At 42.7% G+C, this 25,178-nt stretch overlaps 1 pseudogene; it reads right to left on the reverse strand.

Moving 5' to 3' along the window:
• Window positions 1–1,145: 1,145 nt before the first annotated feature.
• On the reverse strand, window positions 1,146–24,596 carry LOC115158184 (cortexin-1-like; annotated as a pseudogene).
• Between the last annotated feature and the right edge of the window lie 582 nt (window positions 24,597–25,178).

The raw sequence follows: 25,178 nt of genomic DNA on the forward strand, positions 1-25,178 counted from the left end.
GAAAAAGATCAAATCGAATCCTAAAGTGGCATCCATTTTGTGATCATGCAGTAGATTAGAACATGGCCTTAAGTACCACTGTTTACCTATCATTGTCCTACTCAGCTCATACTGTCGTCTCTGAGCTCATAATGCTGTCGGTTAGTGGGTACGGAGTTCCAGCAGCCTAGTCCTCGATAAGTTTGTGCAACGGACCAACAGATTTTGGACCAGGCTAAATTGAGTGTCAGTGACCAAAACACACAGCTACAGTAACATTCTCACTCTACAGTACGTCTCAGTATTGTGAAGTTGACACTGTAACATGCCTATAAGATCAATGCAAACTCAACATGGCCATCAATCTCACACTGGCAGTGAGTGTCTCTGTCTAGTAACCCATCTCCGGTGCTCAACTATGATTTTGCTCCCTGAACATGCAAGGTTACTGCACTGTTCCCACAGCCTGGGCTATATTTATGCATAAAACATTTAACATGGGAACTTTGTATCATTTTGTATCTGGTTTGTTATTTTATTTGCCACTATGTTAAGGAAAGAATGTGCGTGTGCATACTGTATCTCAGCTTCAGCGGCAACCTTGAACTTCACTGTTATCAACGCCCGATCGGTCAATGCTGATTTGAATTTGAGGGAGTAAAGAACTCAAACATTAGTTCTTCAGAGGTGTTTGGGGGGGGGGGGGGGGGGGGGGTAGAGAATGTAGACTCAACACCTATAGATCTCTCAGAAACCAGCTAATGGTTTCAATAAGAATCATTAAACCATTACTCTATCAGGGGCAAAACTGAACATCTCTCACAAACTAGTCTTTTCCAATTTTCAAAACTGTTATTTTATCCTGGGACAAAATCCATCCACCCAAGATGTATCATCTATTGGGTACACATTTGCAATCTATCAAATTTGGATGATTCTCATCATTTTGTAAACTTTTGTCAGTGACATAAATGGCAATAAAAGTATTGTGGGTTATATTTTTAAAGGATTGTCTTGGAGTTTCATTTTCCTGCCCTGTGAATGTCCCATTAGTGCTTTGTTAAAGTGATTAAAAGTGGAGTAATGTGGTGAAATGCTTTATTGATTTTACAGGAAGAGTAATCTACCCACTCTCCAACCATATACTCCCACACTGGAAACACAAATTGAAGAAAAAAACATTTTATTTCACAAAATTAAACCCTGCGTAGCAAAAACAAAGCAGTTATGAAAAATATCTACTTACAAATCTTAAATGCAAGCAAAGCTGCCTGCTCTGGGTTTAACAACGTTGAAGCTCATTTACTGGATTTTTATAGAATTTTTAAACTAAAATGCTATTTGGAGAACAGCAAAAACAAGCAAAAATGACCCCAGACATTATCACATTGGTTGCTGTAGCTTCATTCACATATAGTATACAATTAGCCGCTACACATTAACTCAGCGCTGGGTTTAACAATAATTTATTATGTAGAGGGATCTGTTAGCAGAACAAATATTTTACTCAAAAGGTAAACAAATAAGATTGTTGTTCTTACAGTTTTACAGCTAATTTCCTGCAATTCTACACATTTTGCCATGGGGTGGGGAGAAATGTTTGCAGTTTTAAAGCTAATTCCCAGCAATTCTACACATTTCGCCATGTTAATATGATATCTGGGTGAGAGTGACTAACAAAATCAAATGGCTCCCCCTGGAGGTCAGGGTCCCTAGGCACAGTAATTCAGCCATGATAAGATAACTAGCAAGACTAATTTAGCAATCTAAAAAATGTTAGCTGACATGGGCTAATTGACTGACATAACAAGAGTAAAACTGCTGATGCACAACCAAGTTTAGAAGTTGCACCTTGTGTATTCTACTATTCTAACTATCAACAGTAAGTTGAGACCCCGAATGAGTTAAAAATAAATTAAAATTAAAAAAAATTAAATTGAAGCTATGGCCCTGAGTGAGAAATGCCTCTTGCATGTATGTAGATCTTTGTTTTGGTCGCACTGTGTGAAGCGCATTGACTAGTTTCCGGCAAAGATGTTGGGAAATGTGAGATGTGCGGCAGCTAAGATAGTGAGAAACCTCATGCGGTGTAAAAAGTGGATGTAATATTTTTCTGAATTTTCTGTTTTTCAGAGTATCACCTGCAACTGAACACAGACATTTATAAGAGACGTGTTTCTTCCAAATCGAGACCAAAGAAAGTATCGCCAAGTAGAGTTGAAAGATTGCTGCCCGTGCTTCGTATATGGAAGCATATCACGTTTCATTGTGTAGCTAGGCTAGGTCAAGAATCACAGACCAAAGACAAGATTGAAAGTGCTACAAATCAGAGAAAACACAGAGAAAATATTAGCAAAAGGAGACTCCATCCAAACTTTAGTTGGAATACAAAAATAAAGCATTTCTGGTCTAAAAGTCGCAGAGTGCATGTTTTCACTAAGCTTGGCAAGGTGGTTAAAGCAAACAGGGCAACCAAACAACATGTATGTATGTATATAATATAATATATAACAGATATGGCTTTGTTCAGTTATACCAACACAAAACACACTAATAATGTTCCTTTGAAGACAAATCACCAGTCTGGTTTCTTAAAAGGGCGGATGCATCTAAACAGTTGTAATATCTCAACCCAGTCGGAAATCTATAAGGGAAAAATACAATTGATCATTTTTCAGAGGACAATCAATATTAAAAAAGGTCATGACTGTCAAATATACTGTAACAAATCATAAACTGGGGAGGTACAGAAACAGGTGTGATGTAAATATTGAAAGCTACTATGTTATAGCCTATACGTTTCATCTGGAGAGATCCCATTGTGTTTGTAATGGCTTTGTCAGCACTCCCCTGCATTTTAGCCAATCTACAGGGACTAGAAGAGGAGGAGGAAGTATTGTGAGGGGAATGCAGCAAATTAAGGCAGCAGTGCAGTACAACCCCTTTCTACCTCTGAGTTGCAAGTCTGGGTCTCAAATGGTCTAGTCTTGGTAACAGTCAGCCTTGACGGCAGCATATAGTCAAAACAGCCCCTCTTTCCTCTGTCTCTGCAGCAGCATGTAGTCAAAGGTCTTGGTCTGGGTGTTGAGGGATCCGGTCTTGACAACTGTGGTCTCTGTTTCTACAGCAGGGCCAGTCAAACTGCCCCCTTAAGACACTACCGGGGTCGTTTTCATTAGGGCACACCGTAGCGAAACGTTGTGCAACGGAAAACGAAAACAACATTTTCTTATTGGACAAGTTCAGGTAGTCCCTCCCTGTTTCAGTCCCCTTTCTTCCGTTTGGTGCCTAATGAACACGACCCAGGTCTAGACCAGGGCGTAGTCAAACTGCCCCCTCTCTACGCCCTCCTTGTGTTCGGTCCAGGAGGAGGATGGCATGCGGCTGTAGGGGTCCAGCAGGATGCGGAAGCAGCGCACCAGCAGGAAGACCAGGAAGAGCATGAGGAGCCCCACGAAGGCAAAGGCCGTCCTCTGCTCCGCGTCGCCCCCCACCAGAGCAGGGCTGCTGGGGGGCCCAGGGAGGGAGGGCCCAGGGGACAGCAGCAGCTCATAGTCCAGGGTGGGGACATCGCTCATCCTCCAAGCAGCCCGTCGGCAGAACTTACACACAGACTGGATGGTGGGGGGAACGGGCAAGAGGTGGGCCACAGTTGGGGGTACAACCAGACAGACGGTTGGACAGACTGATGTGTTCTAGTCAGCCTTTGTTTATCCTTTGAGATGTTAGTCTCTTTGAGATGAAGTGTCTACTTCAACAGAGATTTGGTCTTGATCCCTTCTGACAGGGTGATAGACAAACAGTATGATCAGACCTAGGATCTCTTCCCCTCACAGTGACCCAACCGTAGGCAGTGGAAGACGACAACAGCACGTGTTCATCATAACCCTGTCGTATCCACTCACACAGACAGCCGCCTGGACAAATAGGACATGACACTAGCACCTGCCAGAGTGAATAAACATAGCAGTACAACTGGGAAGTGTAGTAGTACTCTCCAGGTCTCTCAATGGGGGCTAATAGTGTGCAGATGGGACCCTCATACCCAGGTGTTGTCTGTAGTGGATGGTGATTGAATGAGCTGACAGCAGCATGTGCCTCATGATCAACAGGGCCAATAATATTTGTGAAAACAGTGTGTCATTTGGAGGGTTGCCTGTGTGTGTGTGTGTGTGTGTGTGTGTGTGTGTTTAAAAAAAAAAATAAGAGAGGCTAATATGCTAATGAAATTACAGGGCGGTCAGTGAATCAATGGCGCTGAATGTGAAAGCAACGCGCAGCACATCGTGCTAGCGTTAGATGCTAAATAAGCCTTTTTCTCCAGGGTAGGGACAGTGAGTGGGTTTGATAAGTGGAGCCTCTGTCTATAGCCCTGTGGGTGTCTAACAAGGTAACACTTTCACCATGCAGTCTTCCTATAGAGTGTGTACTTTTAGGATTGAAAACTCCTTTCAAATGTAGGGTACAAGAGACTTTGTTAAGTTCTGTGTCTGTCTGTGAATGGATTTGCACAGTCACTGGTAGGGTAGGACTGTGTGGAAGAAGAGGACCTCTGAAAGAAGGCTTGGTTCCTTCTGGTGGACCGAGCCTTAGCCTTACTCCGGGTCTGTAACCGAACAGTAACTGCTTCTCCTCCGCGTGACTTCACAACTTCCTCCCCTCACACAGCCTGAAAGCACATGAAAACACAACAGTCATCATTCCCATTATTACCACTGACTAACATTAACGTAATGTTGTATCCATTATTTATGATTGTTATGGGGCTTAAAATGATATGGTTAATGCTTCACCGAGAACTTCATTCGACCATGTCCACGACAGAGAACTTTAAAACCCACTAAATACTCCCATTGTTAAACTAGGGTCAATAAGTAACAATTACATTCTGACATTTCCCAGCTGCTGTAGCACTGCTTGATTTACACTCATTTAGTGGAGGATTACAGTGGTATTAGAAGAGCATTAACCGTAATTAATACACTCTTGTAAACGTTGATATCGCAAATGTCACATTCGTACATCAGAAAAGTCATGTGGAATCAAATGGTTTCTTATGAATTGTATAAAATCACATCTCCAGGAGAGCCAAATCGGGTTTCAAATCAGAGGTACAGTACACCAGGCCATTACCAGACCATTCCCACAAACCCCTGCACAACGGCCCCATTCAGTGGGAAGAGAGGTAATTTGACGCACAGAGGACAGAGAGGTTGGACAGAGCCAGGTTGGAGTAGAGTTTTTGGCATCTTTTACCTCTCCCCTAGCAAGCCGTCCTTGACAAGATGCTTCACACATAACGCTGACACACTACTGTATCTCTAAAAAAAAGTATGTGTCATTGTACATTGTCACCTCTGCTAATACTAGTCTACATTATAGACTCGCTCTCTCACTTCCTCTCTCTCTCTCCTCTCGACCTCTGAGCCGGAGATGGTGTGCTATTCAATCACCAGCTCCCCAGCGGTCTCCACTCCTGACACACAGCTCCCTACTGACTCTGGATGGCTGCCTCCCCAGCGGTCTCCACTCCTGACACACAGCTTCCTACTGACTCTGGATGGCTGCCTCCCCAGCGGTCTCCACTCCTGACACACAGCTTCCTACTGACTCTGGATGGCTGCCTCCCCAGCGGTCTCCACTCCTGACACACAGCTCCCTACTGACTCTGGATGGCTGCCTCCCCAGCGGTCTCCACTCCTGACACACAGCTCCCTACTGACTCTGGATGGCTGCCTCCCCAGCTGTAAGGACTGGCTACATGCATGTTACACACTGAGCATGATGCTCTTTCATTAAAGCACTAAAATTGAGAACAGGAGTGAGGGTACTTTAATATAAATTGAGAAGGGGCAAAATGTGATTGTGTGCGTGTGTGTAGTGGTTCATTTGGGAGGTTGGGGGGGGTCCCTAGTTCAGGGGCGTGCACATACATCTAAAATATACTTTCTCCCTCCAGAAATGAGCCCAATATAACATATTGGTCAATATTATCAGTCTGATTCAGCATAGTGGCTATAAATAAATAGGCTGAGCGTTGCCCATATTGGGCTCATCATTAGCTAGATCACTTAGCCTAATGTTTAGAGTAATCTTGTTACTCGTTATAGTAACAGTGATGACTTGAATGCCCACAAAAACCGTTCCACTGGCACTCAGCCAACCAGGGATCATGTACTGTGAATATAATCAGAGAGGAAGAGGCTAAGCAAGAGGGCTTACTCTGCCCAAAATCTGTGCACGAAAAATAAGACCAAAGTGAGGCATTCGTATGGAGGTCAATGAGTGTGGAATTTGGTCAACAACAAAAAAATGAATCGCTAATTTGCTACGCGAGACATATTTGTTGGAATAGAAGTTTCATAACGGTTTGGTTGTTAGAATGCACTGGTGTGTTTTCCCGCGACTGCATTAAGAATGTTAGGCTACAATGACTGGGCTCGCGTCTCTCTCCCACTGTGCAGCACTCGCAATTTGAATGTGCCTCGAGACGAATATAAATTTGTCACAGACTGCGACAGTCAACTATTCCACTATGGGGTTGTCTGATTTTGCTGTTGATTCCTCGTGTTGTTGGTTGTGGAAAATGTAAATGTGGACACCAATTTTTTTTATTTATTATTAAAATAACAAAAAGTACCGGGTCTCGGAAACGGCGGGACATGTGTGCGCGTGTGAGCTGGAAACCTGGCAAGGTGACTGTGGGAGATAGTGGAAGGTTACAGTGCTGTGGTTCCCTCTCCACTGACCAGTGCCTGCCCAGCATGGCACAGAGACCAGAGACAGATGGCAGCACACCACATGACACACACACACAACTATTACACCACAACACAGTACAGGCATGCAGATCAGCCTGACTAGCTGTGAGACTGTCCATCTGCTGCTTCAGAGCCACACATGTCCCTCGGCATGGGGGTTCATCACACGTGCACACACACATATACACACAATTGAGGCATCTCAATTATTTCCTCTGACACAAGTCCAGAATAGAAAAAGGAAGTAGAAAGGGAAAGTAGTAAATAAAAAAAAAGGCATAACAGACTGCAGGCTGAGAATGTCTCCCCTTGGGGAATGACAACGGGACAGGAAGTACATCTCCCTGCAGTGCCTGTGGCTCCTTGCTTCGTGCCTGTGGGTCTGTGTGTGAGACAGAGTACTTATGAAACTGGCTGCTGTTCAATAGGCTCAAAATCACCCTGAGACAAACATTTAACTACACACCTGTCGCATGTTCCAGTGAGCAGACTCACCTCCACACAAACAGTGGCTATGGATTCAATCATCCAATCATACGTAACTTTAACTCTAGTTGATCTGTTCTTTAAAGGTCATTCCCTAACCCTCTTTCTTTTTAGACTACAGTATGAAAACAAACTATTGATTTTACTTGGAATTGAAAGTTTGCAAGGTTACATTTTAAATTTGGCAAGTGTACACTATCCAAATGTAGGTTTGTGATATCTAGGAGCTTTGTAAAATCCCAAACTCCTTAGAACTGACCTTGATCGTGTGCTAGAAAGAGGATATCACAAAGCTTTAACCACCCTCTCTGTCACTGAGGTGTCAAGGGAAATCATTGTTCTGTGGCTGTCAGTCAAAGTGTGTGTGGAGGTTTCTGTCACCCATGATGGAACATCTCATCCTACATCCAGGACAGATCTCATCCTACATCCAGGACAGATCTCATCCTACATCCAGGACAGATCTCATCCTACATCCAGGACAGATCTCATCCTACATCCAGGACAGATCTCATCCTACATCCAGGACAGATCCCATCCTACATCCAGGACAACACTCCTTGGTTTCAGATGGATGCAGCTACTGTAACACTGGACTGGCCTGAGGCTGCAGGGGAAACTGCTGCTCTGGACTGTGCTGACCACGCTGTCTCCCATTCCATGTACCAGAATTCTGCCGTCGGCGAGGACATTCTCACCTCTTAAGACGAGGTTGCAAATTCTACCAACAAAATATAATCTAGCACTCTAGTACCCTGCAAACCATGACCCATTTTGTATTCTACATGTGTCAAATGTAATGGAGTCCATTGCCCATGTTGTGATTGGCTGCTGTTCATAAAAGGATTTGTACATTGCTAGACATGACCGCCTTGTCGACCTGATAGCCAGCGAGGTGAAACAAGTAGTCTCACCAACAGCACACATGCATAAACATTCTTGTGTAAGGGGAAGCTGGTTTGATGATGATGATGTGTTTTCCTGTGTGCCATATACGCCAGATATTGTTGTTGTGGGGGAAGGCCAGGGGGAGGAGCTCCTTCTGGAAGTGGGCTGCTCATTGGACGGCTACATGGTGCAGTCCTTTGCCTAGAAGCTGCTTAAATACCAGCTCCTCGTGGTGCTTGGACAGTCTCGGGTGTAGGTGCAAGCTGGTGGCTCTGATATTTGGCAGTCTCGGCCACATACACAGGCTTGCAGTGCGTGGCCTCCAGATTCTGGGCCTGAAAAAAAACTAGGACAAAGCAATTGGCTACGTACTGCTCTGTTTCAGCTGTCGTGGGCAGCCTAGCGGTTTGGACGAGGTGCTTTCTGTACCCTTGAGTGCCATACATGTTTGGATCAGTGGAAAACTGATTGGATTTGAAAAATTAAATCAGTGTACTTTTTACCCCTTTTTCCTCCCCAACTGGTAGTTATAGTCTTGTTCCATCGCTGCAACTCCTGTATGGACTCGGGAGAGGCGAAGGTCGAGAGCCATGCGTCCTCCGAAACACGACCCTGCCAAGTCACACTGCTTGCTTAACCCGGAAGCCAATGTGTGAGGAAACACCGTCCAGCTGGCGACTGAAGTCAGCTTGCAGGCGCCCGGCCCACCACAAGAAGTCGCTATAGCGCGATGGGACATGGAAATCCCGGCCGACCAAGCCCTCCCCTAACCCGGACGACGATGGGCCAATTGTGCGCTGCCTCGTGGCCCCACCGGTCACGGCCGGCTGTGACACAGCCTGGGATCGAACCTGGGGCTGTAGTGACACCTCAAGCACAGTGCTCTAGACCGCTGCGCCACTCGGGAGGCCCCTTTCAATGAACTTTTAACCTAAATCCAATGGCATGGTGAGTATTTGTTGATTAAACGTTGAATTCCCGTTAGTTGACAACTCAACCAAATGTAAATCAAAACTAGAAGTTGAACTGACGTCTGTGTCCAGTGGGCTCAGTGTGTACAGTCACTCAGTGAGTGCAGTGTCCGTCAGTCAATGGGAAGGAAGTCGGAAGGAAGCAGGGAGATTGCGCCGCTTATTTTCTTCCCGTTAGTCCTCCCTCCAACCCTCACCCTCCATCAGGCTCACCCGCCCGCTCCATTACTCCATGAGGACACTTCCTCTCAGCCCTGCCGCTGGAACGAGTCCTCTGAGAGGTGCAGAGGAGACACAGGCCTCATCACTCTTCATAGAACACCCACACACACGCACCCCCCCGGGTGCGCCTGCACACAGCCATTGGTCACACCAATGGTGACAGAGCTCATCAGGGTAAATGAAGAAATAGATAAATGACATTCATTTACCTTACCGGGCCCCGCTCTGCCCTTTCCATGCTCTCTAAGTGTGCACACAGGCACACACACACAACCTGCAGTAACGTGACAGGGCAATATCTTTTCATTAAGTCCAACACCATTACTGTATTATCAAACCCGTCTAACTGCAACCCTTAAATACATTCTTCACTTGGCTCAGCAGGAAGAGGGAAACAATAAAAGGCTTGATTTGTCATGATTTATGGCTCGTCTGAGTCCTTTCTGTAATAGTAATTAAAGTTGACGAGAGAGGAGGGGGGGTACAGAAAGCGAGAGAGCAAAGAAAAGAGAAAGATAAAAAAATAAAGAGAAACAAAAGGGAAAGATCAAAGAGACAGGGTACAGAGAGAGAGAGAGAGATGCAGCCCCCTCCTGTAAAGATCCTAACGTCCTCCAGTCTCACAGGACTACAGGGAATTAAATAAACACTTTCCAATTCGGTGTTTATAAAGATAAAAGTGGAGTTGAGAAAAGGGCAGAGGAGTCAGTCAACAAACCTCAGGGGTGTTTGCATGAAAAGCATATGCTAATGCTATACAGAAGAGGCAAGACTATGGTCCATGGGAGATCCTATTGATGCCATCCATCATGGCAGTTACTGATGTGCTTCTTTGATTTGAGCCATGTCTAGATATACTAGTGTTTGTCCTTTTCCATTCATCACAGCATGAAGGGGACTCTAACTCCGTGTCAGAAAAGCGGTATAGCACCAGGTCACCTTGGGCTCCCAACAAACCAGCCAAATTCCAACCGCATCCAAGCCTCTCAGCGCCAGTAACCACCAGTCTATATATAAACACTACACCCTCACCCACCTCTGTTCAAGGGGACTTTAAGAGACAACACAAGACAAAAATGGGCAAAGTGGCATTTACATTTACACTTAGCATTCCTCTCAGGCCAGGCCCTGGTCTCTCACGGAGGCTGTACTTAATGATGCAGGCCGCCATTCAAAACACTGCTGTAATTGAGATCAATTTAAGCAGTTAAACATACAGCTGTTCCATCTTTAAGTGCCTGTTAAGCCCCTGCCATCACCTTCTAGTCAGACTGCCACTTTAATGAGAAGAGTACCAAATCTTTTTTTGCAGTGTGTATGTTAAGGAGGTGGTGGTGCCGGGGCATAAAAAAAATAAAAAATAAAAACATTGTAGCGACTAAAAACTGAAGCGAGATGAATTGTATATTCATACATTCTCCAGGCATGTCAGCTTACATAAATAAAAATGTACTTTTCTCCCATTCGCCACTCGTAAGTTTGAAGTATAGGCCATTCAGGCCTGATGAAACGGTGTCCTTTGGAGATTACAAATTGTCCGTGGCTTCCCTGAAAGACATTTATCACCGTGATACATGACAGGCAGAGGGGGGACAAATCTGTTCTAGACAGGAGCACAACGGCTCAGCGTTTCCTTTTACAAAGCCCCCTCTTATCCCACAGACGCATCATGCAGAATATTTGAAGCACTGGCGTGATCAGTCATTTCAAATTCCTATTAGTGTTTGAATCAGTTATGAGACAAATGTATTAGAACGTGAACATATTGTCACGATCGTCGTAAGAACTGGACCAAAGCGCAGCGTGATTAAAGTTCCACATATTTATTTAAGCGAAACTTCCAAACAAAACAAATAAAGAAATAACGAACCGTGACTTCGGCGGTGCTACACGCACTAACTCAAAACAAGATCCCACAAAAACCAGTGGGGAAATGGCTGCCTAAATATGATCCCCAATCAGAGACAACGATAAACAGCTGCCTCTGATTGGGAACCATACCAGGCCAACATAGAAATAAAACATCCTAGATAACCCACCCTAGTCACACCCTGACCTAACCAACATAGAGAGAAAATGCTCTATAGTCAGGGCGTGACACATATCCCCTGCTGGGCTGGTGTTGTGCTAGACACAGGGTCATCTGGTAAGAGAGGAAAGCGGCACACTTCAACCTAGCCGGGGAGAGGATCCTCCTCTAGTTTAGAACGGCTGCTTCCACTCCAGGATGTTTGTGTAATTTTCCTGATTGTCTGAGCCGGCAGTGTGTGTGTCGCAGCGCAGGGAGGCTGTGGCCTTCTATAAAGAGCCCATGCTGCTGATGAGTAATATCACAGTCTTCAGTGTTCCTCAATACTGGCAGAGAAAACAGCCTCCTCTCAGAGGGTGGGATGTAGGCATTACCCATTTAGAAATCTCTCATTGGCACAAACACATAGCCTACAGTACACACACACACTTTAGGGGGGGGTCCTTTCTCTCACTTCATTCTCAGTTTATATTTATCTACACTTCCCTGTGAAAAAGCAGAACAGGACTGTCTCAAAGAACGACAACATCAAGAAAAGACAATCACTGCAACCCTGCGTCCCTACGAGACTGTCAAGGTGAAGGGCAGCCTTAGAACGGCCACTCCCCCTACCAGTCACAGAGAATATCACTCAGTCTGGTCAAACCCACCTGAAAACACATCTTTAATTTACATCCCAAATCACACCATGAAATATTCAGCGAGACGAGGGCCATCCGAAGTGGCAGTGAGTGAGGCAGCGTCCGACAGGGCTCGCTCTGGCGGGGCCCCAAGCCACTCATCCCAGACCCCCCACCGTCAGCGGAACTGCCAGATGCGTGTAAGGAACTGAGACGCCACTGAGAAAGAGGTGGACGGAGGCAGGGAGAGATCGGAAGAGCGGAATGCTAATCCCTGTGATTCATGTCTGTATTCATGGAGAAACGCGCACGATAGTCAGCCAGGCAGACGAACATCAATCAGAGGGATCTGGGAGGGAGCGGGTGGCAGGAATATGGAGATGTCAGCAGTCCCAAAGTCAGAGGACAGCACTTTCCTCCGTTCTGAGTATTCTGACTGTCCCCACAGCGGACCATCGGGGCCCGTGCCAGATCACGGAACATCAACGCATTATATTACACGCTCCGAAGAGCACCAAGGCAAAGAGTCAGCAAAGTCAAAACTTTACTAAAAATGTCCAAAGGTCAGAAAGGTTAGAGAAACTTTAAGAAAAGGCAGGAATATGGAGATGTATATAATACAATATATTTCAGTCTGTGAAGACATGCTGACAGATTGGGACTGGATAGTCCACGCCCTCTTTTCTTATCTCTGGCCACAATGTTAAGTCTGTCTTTTAAATTAAATGAAAGGGCAGTTGAGAACTAAAAACACGGATTCTCCAGTCAAGCTGATAGCTGGGCCCCACATATACAGGACATGCTGACTGTCCAGATCCCATTCACAATAGAAGGTATAAATTGAGCCCTGAAGAATGGATTAAGCAATAAAGAGAAGTCCCCACAAAGACATGGATGCAGGACGTTGGTAAAGTCACCGAGTCAGTAAAACTGATCTCCGGGCTAGGGGAAATCCTCAAGCCTCAGAATAATATCTATCAAAGAAAAGCAGACCAAAGAAATTCAGAGAAGAAAGGGAGAGCTTAACAGAAGAACCCTTAACAGTCAGCAGATTCTAGTCCAAGTAGGCAGTTGGCCACCACACAAAGACAGGTTTAATACTGGAGGTCTGGCTCGGTGTGGGAGGCTAAAGGGCTATCTTTAATAGTGCTCCACACTCTCAGATGAAGAGAGGAGATCATAAAACCCGGCCCAGTGTCAATTATCAAATGGCTCCAGAATATAGGGACGATGAATATTTGAAGAGAGATCTTCGGCAAGAAATCAAACCGAGGAGGATGGTAATACAATGCAACACAATTTAGAGAAGGCCCTTAGGTCTCTCACAAATAGCACAGATTTCCTAAGCTCAAATTGCTCTCAGACTCCAGGTGTCGAGGAGGCAATAGATGGCCGTTCTGTACGCACAGCGGGGATAGCCCATTGCTCTTCCCTGTGTGTGTGGGGGGGGGGGGGCACAACAGTCGTGAAGAGGGCACAACAAAACCTTTTCCCCCCCTCAAGAGACTGAACAGATTTGGCATGGGTCCTCAGATCCTCAAAAGGTTCTACAGCTGCACCATCGAGAGCATCCTGACCGGTTGCATCACCGCCTGGTATGGCAACTGCTTGGCATCTGACTGTAAGGCGCGACAGAGGGAAGTGCGCACGGCCCAGTACATCACTGGGGCCAAGCTTCCTGCCATCCAGGACCTATAAAATAGGCGGTGTCAGAGGAAAGCCCATAAAATTGTCAGAGACTCCAGTCACCCAAGTTATAGACTGTTCCCTGCTACCGTACGGCAAGCGGTACCGGAGCGCCAAGTCTAGGACCAAAAAGCAACAACTTCTACCCCCAAGCCATAAGACTGTTGAACAATTAATAAAATTGCCACTGGACTATTTACATTGACACCCCCCCCCTCCTGTACACTGCTGCTCCTCGCTGTTTATTATCTATGCATAGTCACTTCACCCATACCTACAAGGAACAAATTACTTCAACTAACCTGTACCCCCGCACACTGACTCGGTACCGGTACCCCCTGTATATAGCCTCGTTATTGTGTTACTATTTTTTTTTTTACTTTAGTCTATTTGGTAAATATTTTCTTAACTCTTCTTGAACTGCACTGTTGGTTAAGGGCTTGTAAGTAAGCATTTCACGGTAAGGTCTACACTTGTTGTATTCGGCGCATGTGACAAATAAAGTTTGATTTGATCCAATAACACACACATATAGATGGAGGACAATATAAAAGATAAGCAGCTGCTCCTAGTGTTTCCTATTAACATCCGTTATGAACCAGGCAAAGAGCAGGACATAATGAGGATCAAATTAAACATGTAGTCCAGGAGTATTCACACCGGTGGTCCGCAGACTGCAGGGGGTCCACAGAAATATATATACAAACACACAATACCAGTCAAAAGTTTGGACACCCCTACTCATTCAAGGGTTTTTCTTTATTTTTTTTACTATTTTCTACACTGTAGAATAGTGAAGATATCAAAACTATGAAATAACATAAGGGATGACGTAGCAACCCAAAAAAAGTTTAACAAATCAAAATGGAAATTTTAGATTATTTAAAGTAGCCACCCTTTGCCTTGATGATAGCTTTGCACACTCTTGGCATTCTCTCAACCAGCTTCACCTGGAATGCTTTTCCTTCAAGCTGCGGTCCAACTCATCCCAAATGGGTTGAGGTCGGGTTATTGTGGAGGCCAGGTCATATTTTGAGTGCATTTTTAATTTAACTGGCTAAACAAGTAATCTTAGCGAAAATGTGTTTAGACTTACATTTCTAGGCTATTTTAGAGTTTACAAAATAATGAAAAACTATTGACCAAATCCATTCATTTTAAAATGTTGATTATGTCTCCTTGCCATTATCATTCACCTGATAACACAAAACATGTAAAAAAAAAAAAATGTAAAAATGATTTAAGTATGTTTTCCCGGGAGGGGGTCCCTGGGTAAGAAAAGGTTGAAGAACACTGATTTAGTCTGATTGGCAGTTTTACATTTTGGAGTTGACTGCGTCTAACCACACACAATAGTTATTAAGGAGGTGGATTAGTTTTAATGCACCATTGCATTAGAAATATCAAAAACAAAATATGCTAATTCAATTCAGAAAACTTTTTTTTTTAATGTCCTGCTAACGTAGCCCTTGCTTTTTTGACTTCTTTACACTAATTGTATGGGTTGGGAGCCAGGCCCCAGGGTTCCAGTCAAGAAGCACACTTTCCACTGTGCTCAGTACACTTTCGGTATTGCAGTTTAGCTGAAGTCGAGCCAGCCCAAAAAGACAACTCCCATAGACAAGTCCAATTAAATTCCTAAAAATACAATTTCATTATCACCCTTGTGCAAAAAAATATCCATAGAATTATTCAAATAATTGTTTTAAAGGCAATTTCTTTTCCATCACTCACAGCCAAAGATATTAACTCGCACTGCTCCAGAGCGCTACTGCACAGACATTATCGTCTCTGTAAAGCAGATGGCAAACCACCACGAAACGGCGTACGATTACGTTGGATGCTGTCTACAATTCATTTACTACTAAAGATAATCAGAGTGTGCTGAACCAGAAGGGAATTGGGACATATTTTCCTGTGATGTTTGTGAACAGAATCTTGACCGGTTTTGTACCCCCGTTAAGGCACCAGTGCGAACTGCCATCTTCTACAAACTACTTCGTCATCTACTGCTTTTACAATGATCATCGTCCTCTATAGAGGGACATTTGACTGGGACATCGCGGTTGGAATTGAACTGAGACAATTGAGTGCACTCGCACCATTTGTATATCTCAAATCGGTTTACACGTTGTCAAGGAAGGCAGTCACATGTGTTGCAAAGCAGAGGATCACTGGTTTGAGCCCAGTATGGGGGCAGTCGGATAGTGGAGGAAGCTAAGCTGTTAGCATCACACTGACACCTGTTACACTTCCAGTATTCAGTAAATATGAAAATGTTTTTCCTTGCTTATTCGATAACATTGCTTTGATACCAGTCTCCTTTCAAACCAAAATAGACCGTATGCACATCATACATAGTAACTCTAAAGTAGTTCTTACAGTGTGTTACACTAACACACACAGTCATACAATTTCATGGCACTTTGGTATTTGGTCCACCTCATATGGGAAGCTGCAGGTTATTCCATGATTGACAACACTGTTCACCTTGATTTACTTGAAAACTTTATTTTCTGTTAGTGCACTCACTGTTCCCGATCAGTCAAATTTCATTATAGTCTTGCTAGATGATGTATAACAGAAATATGGCCTCTCTGAGAGTAGCATGGCTGGACATTGTAATTCAGATGAAGTGTGTTCACTGTAGATTCTGATGGGATTATACCCTGTGTTTAAAATCCAAAATAGATCCCTCTAACTACTATTATCTCATCAGGCTCATAACATGAGTGATATTAAATAATGTTTGATCACCTTGACACAAAACAATGATATATTGTTTTGTTATGGTCCAAGAAAGCATACAAAATGCCTTTCCACATAATGAAAAAAGCTAAATAATCTTAAGAGCAATGTATAAACAATTGCACAGTGTCATAAATCATAACTGACACTAACATTGTTTTTGCTGAATAATATTGTGCCAAAACAGTATTCCCAATTTTCTGCTTCAGTCAGAGCATTCACGTTTTATTGCTGCACTTTGGCAAAGGTACTATAATTAGCTAATTCCCAGCTAGCACATATCGTTCTGAGAACCATATGTTTCTTAGAGATTGGTGAGAATGTGGTCGTTCTATGGTTATTTTGCATACAACATTCCCACAGCTTTCTGGGAATAGTGCAGGATAGTTGCTTGACTTTGGAACATTCTCAGCACATTTAAGGAACTTCACCAAAAAAAAAAAATGTATATATATATATATTTTTTATGTTCTTGGTATTTCATTACTTTAACAGAAAGTTTCCTAAAAGTTCAAACATGGTTACATATCTCAATTTTGATGATGTTCTAGGAATGTTCTCCAACTGGTTTGACATTGGGAATGTTTTCAAATAGTTCAGAGAATGTTAAGAAACAAAATTTGAGGGAATTTCAGTACTTCAGCATAACGTTTCCTACAGGTTTCCTCATGGTTTAATTTAAAGATGCATTATGCAGAAATCACTCATTCTAATAGTTCACCTAATATCCGTTTATATGACAAAACAAGCAAGTACAGTGTAGAGAATCATTGTACCGTCAAACTGCTGTGAAATATCTTTCCCATAACCAAAAATATTGTATTTTCAGCTGTTTGAAGCTGGTGTACAAAACCTAAAGTAAGAGGCAAAAACAAAACTGAAGAACAGAACGCATAGAAATAGCTCACATAGAACAGATATACCGCTTCTTAGAGACTTGCTTTCAATGAAAATGACAGAGCTATAACTCACATTTCTGTGAATTTAGTCATGTCACCCAAAAAGTTACATATTGCAGCTTTAAAGTCATGTTCTCAAATTCTTCCAAAAACATTAAGAAACAACGTTATTCCGTTGGCCGCGCCCACTAATTGACCACACCTGATCTTAATGAGTGCTTGTTTCCTTTGAAATGGGGTCTGTTTGAATAGACTAAAATTAACTGCTTTGTATGCGTAAAAACAAACAGGGCATGCTAAGTGTTACATGCCTCGGACTGAGACGTGATCAGCAGTTAACTGACCTGAATTAACAGGGTGGAATGATGAGACTGAGAAAAGTTAGTGTTCAGTATCAGTTCTCTTTTGTTCACTTTTTTTTGGTCTAAATAAATCATCAAGTATACATTACAACTGCATTGTAGTATTCAATTATTTTCACATTCCATATTGGGTTTCAAAATAAAGGTCTCAAATTCAAAAAGCCATCTCCATACATCTACAAACTCACATTTTACCTTTCACTAATAGTCAAATGAATAGTGAATATAACCTGAGGCTATTCAATCAGTATAGCATTCAGCATATACCAACCAAAGCTATTTGGAATGTCAAACCATTAAGTTGTACCAGAAAAGGCTACATCACATTATATAGAGTTCACTGTACTAGCAGTGTCAATTCCCATAATGCTACAAATCACTGGAGCCCTGTGCTAAACAATAATAGAAACATTACATTCTAAACTATCAATATTCGAGCTCACAATAACTGAAACCCAATAGCGTAGAGCTAGCTAGTGCTTAGCAAAGCTACATTTGGTTAGAATAAAGTTAGCGAACTGTTAAATGCTATTTTGAATGCTAATACAAACACATTCTATCGCCACATTGCATATGTACAAATATTACCTGAAGTAAACAGAGCCTTTGTTCATAGAAAAGAAAACAAATAGGAGATAAACATTGTTGAAAAAGTCAAACATTTCAGACACCATCTTGTTTGTTGCCTTTGCTTGCATGTAAACCATTAGCAACCATTGCTTAACGGGGAAAATACAAACCAGTTAACTCAATTAAAAATCCCTTCAAACATCTCCAAAATCATGGACTATGTAGTTAACCATCATATTTCAAGACTCAAATTGTACTTTTACACATTACATTCCTGAATGATAAGACAGAGAAAAGTTAGTGTTCTGTATCAGGCATTTTCCAAGACTGAAGAAACATCCAAGACGTCACGATCCCACTAATGCTCCCCATTGACATCACAGCTCCCCCTAGTGGTGGTAACCATATACATTATCTTCAACGCAAATACCTGGGAGACCTAGAAAATTAAACAAGGGATGGCGCCATAAAATAAATAAAACGTCAAAAATGTGTGCGTAACACTCCCTGACAAAAAGAAAATGGCTCCTGACATTTAACACTTATTTACATGTAATTGGTATGTATAAGTGCTTCACTTTAGATTCTTTCCTATTAATATGGTAAGGCACTAGTGTGGGGTAGGGTAGTGTTTGGTAAGGTTGTGGAATGTCGTACGTTGGAATTCCCCAGACTGTCATAGGTGGCACCCCATAAACCTCTCAGTGTTGATTGCGGTGTGTGGCTGGAAGGATGGCTGACCTAGCGTGTGCTAAGAAGCATCTGTGCAGGCCTTCTCACGTGTGGACCTCCTAGCCTGTCCAATCTGTGTCAACTAGTGGGGGGGGTTACTATGAGTCTTTCCTCTTGTACAGGTATTCTTCGTACAGGTATTCTTCGTCCATATCCATCTCTGTGTCTGACCGTGCTGGTTCAGCAGGTAAGTATTCCTCTTCTTGTTCTCCTCCTTCTGACTGTTCTGGTCTTTGGATTTCTCTTTCAGGTGCAATAACTCTGGTAGGTACAGCATCTTGTGTGGGTCCTACGCATGCTGGGTTCCTCGGAGTATCACAGATAAGTCTCACATTGTTCTTTGCTTACAGGTATTATCAGCCAGGTATGTGCTCCTGTGCTTTCGTCATCTGAGTCTTGTATCATTGTTTTGGGTCAGCTCTTCCTTTTCTCTTTAGGTGGGTTTGTCTGTGCAGGCAAGTCTGCAGGTAAGTCGTTGACTAGGTGCAGGAGATTGTGGTGGAAGATACAGGTCTTGTTCCCACCCATCTTTGGACAGAGTTTGTACACTGGATTGTAACTCAATTGCTCTTTCACTATGTATATTGTCTTTTCCCAGTATGACCTTAACTTTCCAGGACCACCTCTCTCACTTAGGTTTCGTACAAGGACTGTCGCCGGTTTGCGTTCTCAGCATCTGAAGTACAGTCCTATTGAATATTTCAGCCGGGTTGCCCTGAGGGTGATAGGGAGATGTCCTTGAGTGAACCACTCCAGTCATTTGCTGCAGTGTTTTGGAGAACTTGTTTTCAAACTCTCAACCTTGATCGTGGTGTAACTTGGAGTGGTATCCGAACCTTGGGATCAAGTCATTGAATATCATTTCAGCTACTGTTCTTCCGGATTTGTTCTTGGTCAGATACGCTTGTGCGAATCTTGTGAAATGGTTGATGACTACCAGGATGTAATCAAAGCCACCTTTGCTGGCCTCCAGATGCATGTAGTCAATAGAGACTAGCTCTAGTGGTGAACTTGTGGTTGATATTGCCAGTTGGTGCTCGTACATGTGTGACTGGCTTCTTTTGCCTGATACAGCGCCAATGTCTCTCTTCCAACATGAACCATGTCATCATTAACATGTTTCAAGACCATTTGCTTGTACAGGACTGGTAAGACTAGCTCATGTCTTTGACTGGTTCTCCGGTACAGGAGACCATTGTCAATGCGTAGTTTTCCCCATTCATGCATCAGTTTCTTGGTAGCAGCAAGCCCCTTGTCAGAGGCATCAGTGTGGCGCGTGAAGGCAAGTCAAAGTTGAGGCAGGCTAAGACAGTGTCGATCAGTCTCCCAAGAGTGCTTTAGTCCATTCTACTTCAAGCTGGGCACTGTGGGTGTGTCGTCTTGTGACGAGAGGTTTGGCCCAACCTACCCTGTCTCTCACTTTCATTGCTTGTTATTTTGATTACATGCCTTAGTAGTGCTTTATCTGATAAGAGTAATAAGAGAGGAGGGGTCTTAATTCTGCCACGACCCCATTTTCATATCAGGCGGCCTCACTTAGTTTGGGAACGGCTGCTCTAGTGTCATGAGACTAACCAGGAACGGCACCTGTATTGACAGATCTGGATCACCGTTGCCCAGGCGGTCCATCCTTACCTCGACGTTGCTGCTCTTTTCTCCTAAGTGAGACCGAAACAAATGTTTCAGCTCAGCAACAATCCTTTCATTCTTATTTATTAGCATGTCTTTAAAGTTCTGGTTTGATGATGCGGAAGATGCCTGTGGTGATTTCAGCTTCACTGTGTTTTTATTTTAACCCCTCTTATTTGTTTACATATGCTGTTGTAACTAATGTCAGAAGTGTTGTCACCTATTTGATCCCCCCCACGTCTTGCACTGCAGATATGGTAGGTCTCTGATGGCGACAATGCCATCAGCTGTGAGGTGTGCTACATGGTCTGTGCTCAGGATTTTAGACAAGCTGCCAAGTTCCTTTACAGTAGGTGGTTTGTCTGGTGTGGGTGTGGCAGGTGTTACTTTACACTGAAGGAGTTCTCTGCCTAGCTCCTTATAACTGGTCAAAATCCACTGACACTCACTCTTGTATTTCAGTATCAGCAGTAGCTACATTAGCGGATACACCTGGACACTGGACTACCTTCACATCCTTGGATAACCTTGTCAATAGCATCCTTTATAAACAGTAACTGAGCCATACCCCTATCCTGTAGCTCAAGTAGGGTCTTGCAACACATGAATTCACTCACTGTCAAAACAACCTTCCTCAATAGACTTGTTTAACTTAGCTGGGTCTAGCTCTGGTACCACATCAAGACTTTCAACTGGAAAACTTAAATCAGATGCCAGTGTAGGCAACCTTTTCTTAATGGCCCAGACCCTTTTTGTCATTGGACATGATGCACACTTCCAAACACTTAAGGTACATAGTGCTGCACTCCTCTCAGTCAGGATCCCCTTTCATGCTGGTCACCTGCCGCTGCTAAGTCGCCCACTTGTAGCCCTCTCGCTCTGGTCAAGCGTCATGCTGTCCCTGGTTCATAAATCTCTGGATCAGATACCTCCAGCAGGTGGCGCCAATCCCGGACGAGCCTCAAAATCTGTTACACGCCTCAGACAGACGTGGTCAGCAGATAGACTTGAATCAACAGGGTGGAAAGATGAGAGGTTAGTAGTTTTCAGTAGCAGGCATTCTCCAAGATTTTTTAAATGTCGCTTTCTTTTCGGTTTGTCAAGTACACATTACAACTGCATTGTAGTATTAAGTCTTTTCACATTCCATATTGGGTATCAAAATAAATGTCTCAAATTCAAAAAGCTACCTCCATACATCTCCACATTCACATTTTACCTTTCACCAATAGTCAAATGAATCGTTCAGATAACCTGAGGCTAATAAATCAGTATAGTATTTAGCTATTTCATGTAAAACAATCCAATTGTACCATAAAAGGCTACATTACATTATATAGAGAGCACAGTACAAGCAGTGTCAAATCCCATAAAGCTACAAATGACTGGAGGCCTGTGCTAAACAATGCTACAAACATTACATTCTAAATCATCAACACGTGAGCTAACAATAGCTGAAACCCAATAGTCTTGAGCTAGCTAGCGCTTAGCAAATCTAAATTCAGTTAGCATTAAGTTAGCAAACTGTTAAATGCTGTTTTCTTATCAATAAACACTTTCAACACATTCTATTGTCACATTGCATATGTACATATATTACCTGAAGTAAACTGTGACTTTGTTCATAGAAAATAAATCAAATAGCAAGATTGTTTGTACTTTTGCAAACAGTTTCGATGCCATCTTGTTCCCTTTGCTTACATGTAAACCATTACCAACCAAGCGTACCTCCATTACTTATAATGGGGAAAATACAAACAAACAAAATTTCACTCGGTTAAAACTCCTTTCAATTACCTTCAAATATCAAACTCATGGACTATGTAGTTAATATCAAACTCATGGACTATGTAGTTAAGCATGCCATCTTAATATTTTGTGAGTCATATTGTACTTCTGCACATTACATACCTGAATTAACAGGGCGGAATGATGTGACGGAGAAAAGGTAGTAGTGTTCACTATCAGGCATTCTCCAAGATAGAAGAAACATCCAAGACCTCACGATCCCACTAACGCTCCCCACAGCTCTCCCTAGCAATGGTAACCATATACATTACCTTCAACGCAAATACCTGGGAGACAGAAAATTAAACAAGGGATGGCTCCATAAAATAACTAAATAAAAACAAAAATATGACCATACATATGTGTGTCACACTAGCTTCATCCTGGTGGCACAGTGGACAGAAGATAATAGGTTTGAATCTCACTGAGGCCATGTCACAATACAAAATAAGTGTTTGCATGATTAATGCCTAAGGAAATGAATTTCCATGTGTCCTATCTGTGCTTGGAGTTTAAAAAAAAGTTACCCAAAAATAAGCTAGCAGTATTATTAAAAGTCTCATTGAAACAAAAAGTAAATTCCCTTTTCAGAGCGTTAATAAGACCTCACAGGAAAACTTTCAAGGAACCAGAGTAAAACGTTCTCAGAACCTCCCTGCAACCTAAAAATACATGTTCCCAGAAAAGGCCATATTTTCAAATCTGTTCTCAGAAGTTTTTACCATTCAAGAAACGTATGGCTTTGTTCCCACAACCAATGTCAAACCAAAAACATACATTCCCACGATTTCCAAGGAACCAAATGTACTAGCTGGGTTATGTCTTGGCATTTGTTGAATTTATATATTCTGTAGGGAACTATATACTATTGAGAAAGGCATTGAGGCAACTCAGCAGAACATACCTAATGTTTGCATTAGTTTGGTAGAGCTAAACAGCTGACTATATGGCTGCGAAGTCTACACTGCTGTAAAAGTTTAAAACCCTCTTTAAAAGCCATTTAAAAAATACTGATCAAATATATTTTTTTTATCTGTAAAATGTTTTGTATTATTTTACAATACAGGGACACTTATTGACAGGGGCCTCAATTGGGTATGGCAAGGTATGGCAGTCGCCATAACCTAGCTCAACACCAACAAATTAAAATAGGCTACTAAAATTATTCAAATCCCGTTTAAAGGCAAATGCAGTTTAGCTACTGACTTTAGGACCATGCGGACTCCTCGGAGCAGGAGGTTAGGCTCGTTCTATGGATGCAGCCGCATGGAACAGCACAATTTTTTTCTCAAAACAGTCCAGAGGTCAAATTGGCTGTAGTACAGATGTAGGATTAGTTTGCTACATCAGGAAAATAATCCTGCAGAACCAGGAAATGTGAATTATTTGGATTATAATTAAAACAATTTCGTTAGGGCAAATTAAGTCTGAAATTACAAACTTTACAAGCCTTTCTAAAACTCAATTACATTACAAGTTTGCATTTCCTGCTTCGCAGGAATATTCTCCAAAACAAAATTAAGATCCTACATCTGTAGATTGCTTTGGCTAGGTAACTGCTGTTGGGTTTAACAATGACATAAAACTAAACTCGAGTTTTAATCATGGTGCTGTGCTAGTGCGTAGGAGCTAATTCTTGTATGACATGTTAGTAGAATGGTAAGTCCCCTATTTGACTGAGGTGAACGAAGCTACAGCAACAAGGTGATAATGGCTGGAGTCAATTTTGCTTGTTTTTGCTGTTCTCCAAATTGCATTTTAGTTTTTAAATTGTGAAAAAATGCAATAAATGAGCTTCAATTTGACACAAAACCAGACCATAGGTTTAGCTGAAATGACGCCCCTACTTATTGACATGCAATGTATTTAAAAACCTCTGTGACTTACATAGATTTCACATTACTACATTATTTCCAAAGTCACTTCGAAAACGCTGATTGACATAACTACTTTTACATGCGCCTCAAAACCGATCACATATAGCCTATTAAAAAACAATGCCACGTCGAATGTTTTTCAAAGCTGTAGGCTAATAGTGTTCACAAACCTGAGTTCTTGAGAGGTGACAAGTCTTTATCCGTTACAAGAGTCCGGTTTGGTCAAACTTCGTGCTCTGTGATGTTCGCTCGTCCCAAAAGCATGTGTGCTCTTGCGCTTTGCTGCCTGGGGACGACTATTTGATATGAGGGCTGTTATTGCGCGAGACTCTTAAAGCACCCCACCCACTTCCCTTTCTGGAGACAGTCATCCAATCAGGAAAAAATACAACATCACATAACACAGTAACACAAATGATAGTAGCCTACTGTAATATCGACTGTATTTGTGTCATACCTTTTGTACTGAACTGTAGCCTACTTTATGTCCATGTACTGTTACAATTTTGATACAATAGGCCTATACTGAAAATAGGCGAACTGTAATGTTGCACTTTCATTAGATTATTTAAATCTGATTATTAATGTATACAAGTGTGAGGACAATGCATGTTTTTCATTCCATGGGGCACACAAATGCCAGCATCTGCGTTCCTTTGACACCTCATAAGGCTTCAAGATACTGTGGTGAAATTCAGGCACTTAACCCTTTTAGGGTCTAAAAATATTAATGTTAATCCAGCCCTCTATTTGTAGGGCTCCCCCATCAGTCATTGTGTAATTGCAACACTGCATGCATCATACTGCCCCATAAAACTTATGGGACTCCATACCTCCCATCTGTCCGCTGAGTAGCCTGCTAGTGTGCTGAGATGAGTTTCTACTATGTTTGTTGGGCTCTGACTGGACCATAAGATGAGCGAGAGTATCA

The sequence above is a fragment of the Salmo trutta genome, chromosome 22, assembly GCF_901001165.1.
Source record: "Salmo trutta chromosome 22, fSalTru1.1, whole genome shotgun sequence".
Lineage (NCBI taxonomy): Eukaryota > Metazoa > Chordata > Actinopteri > Salmoniformes > Salmonidae > Salmo > Salmo trutta.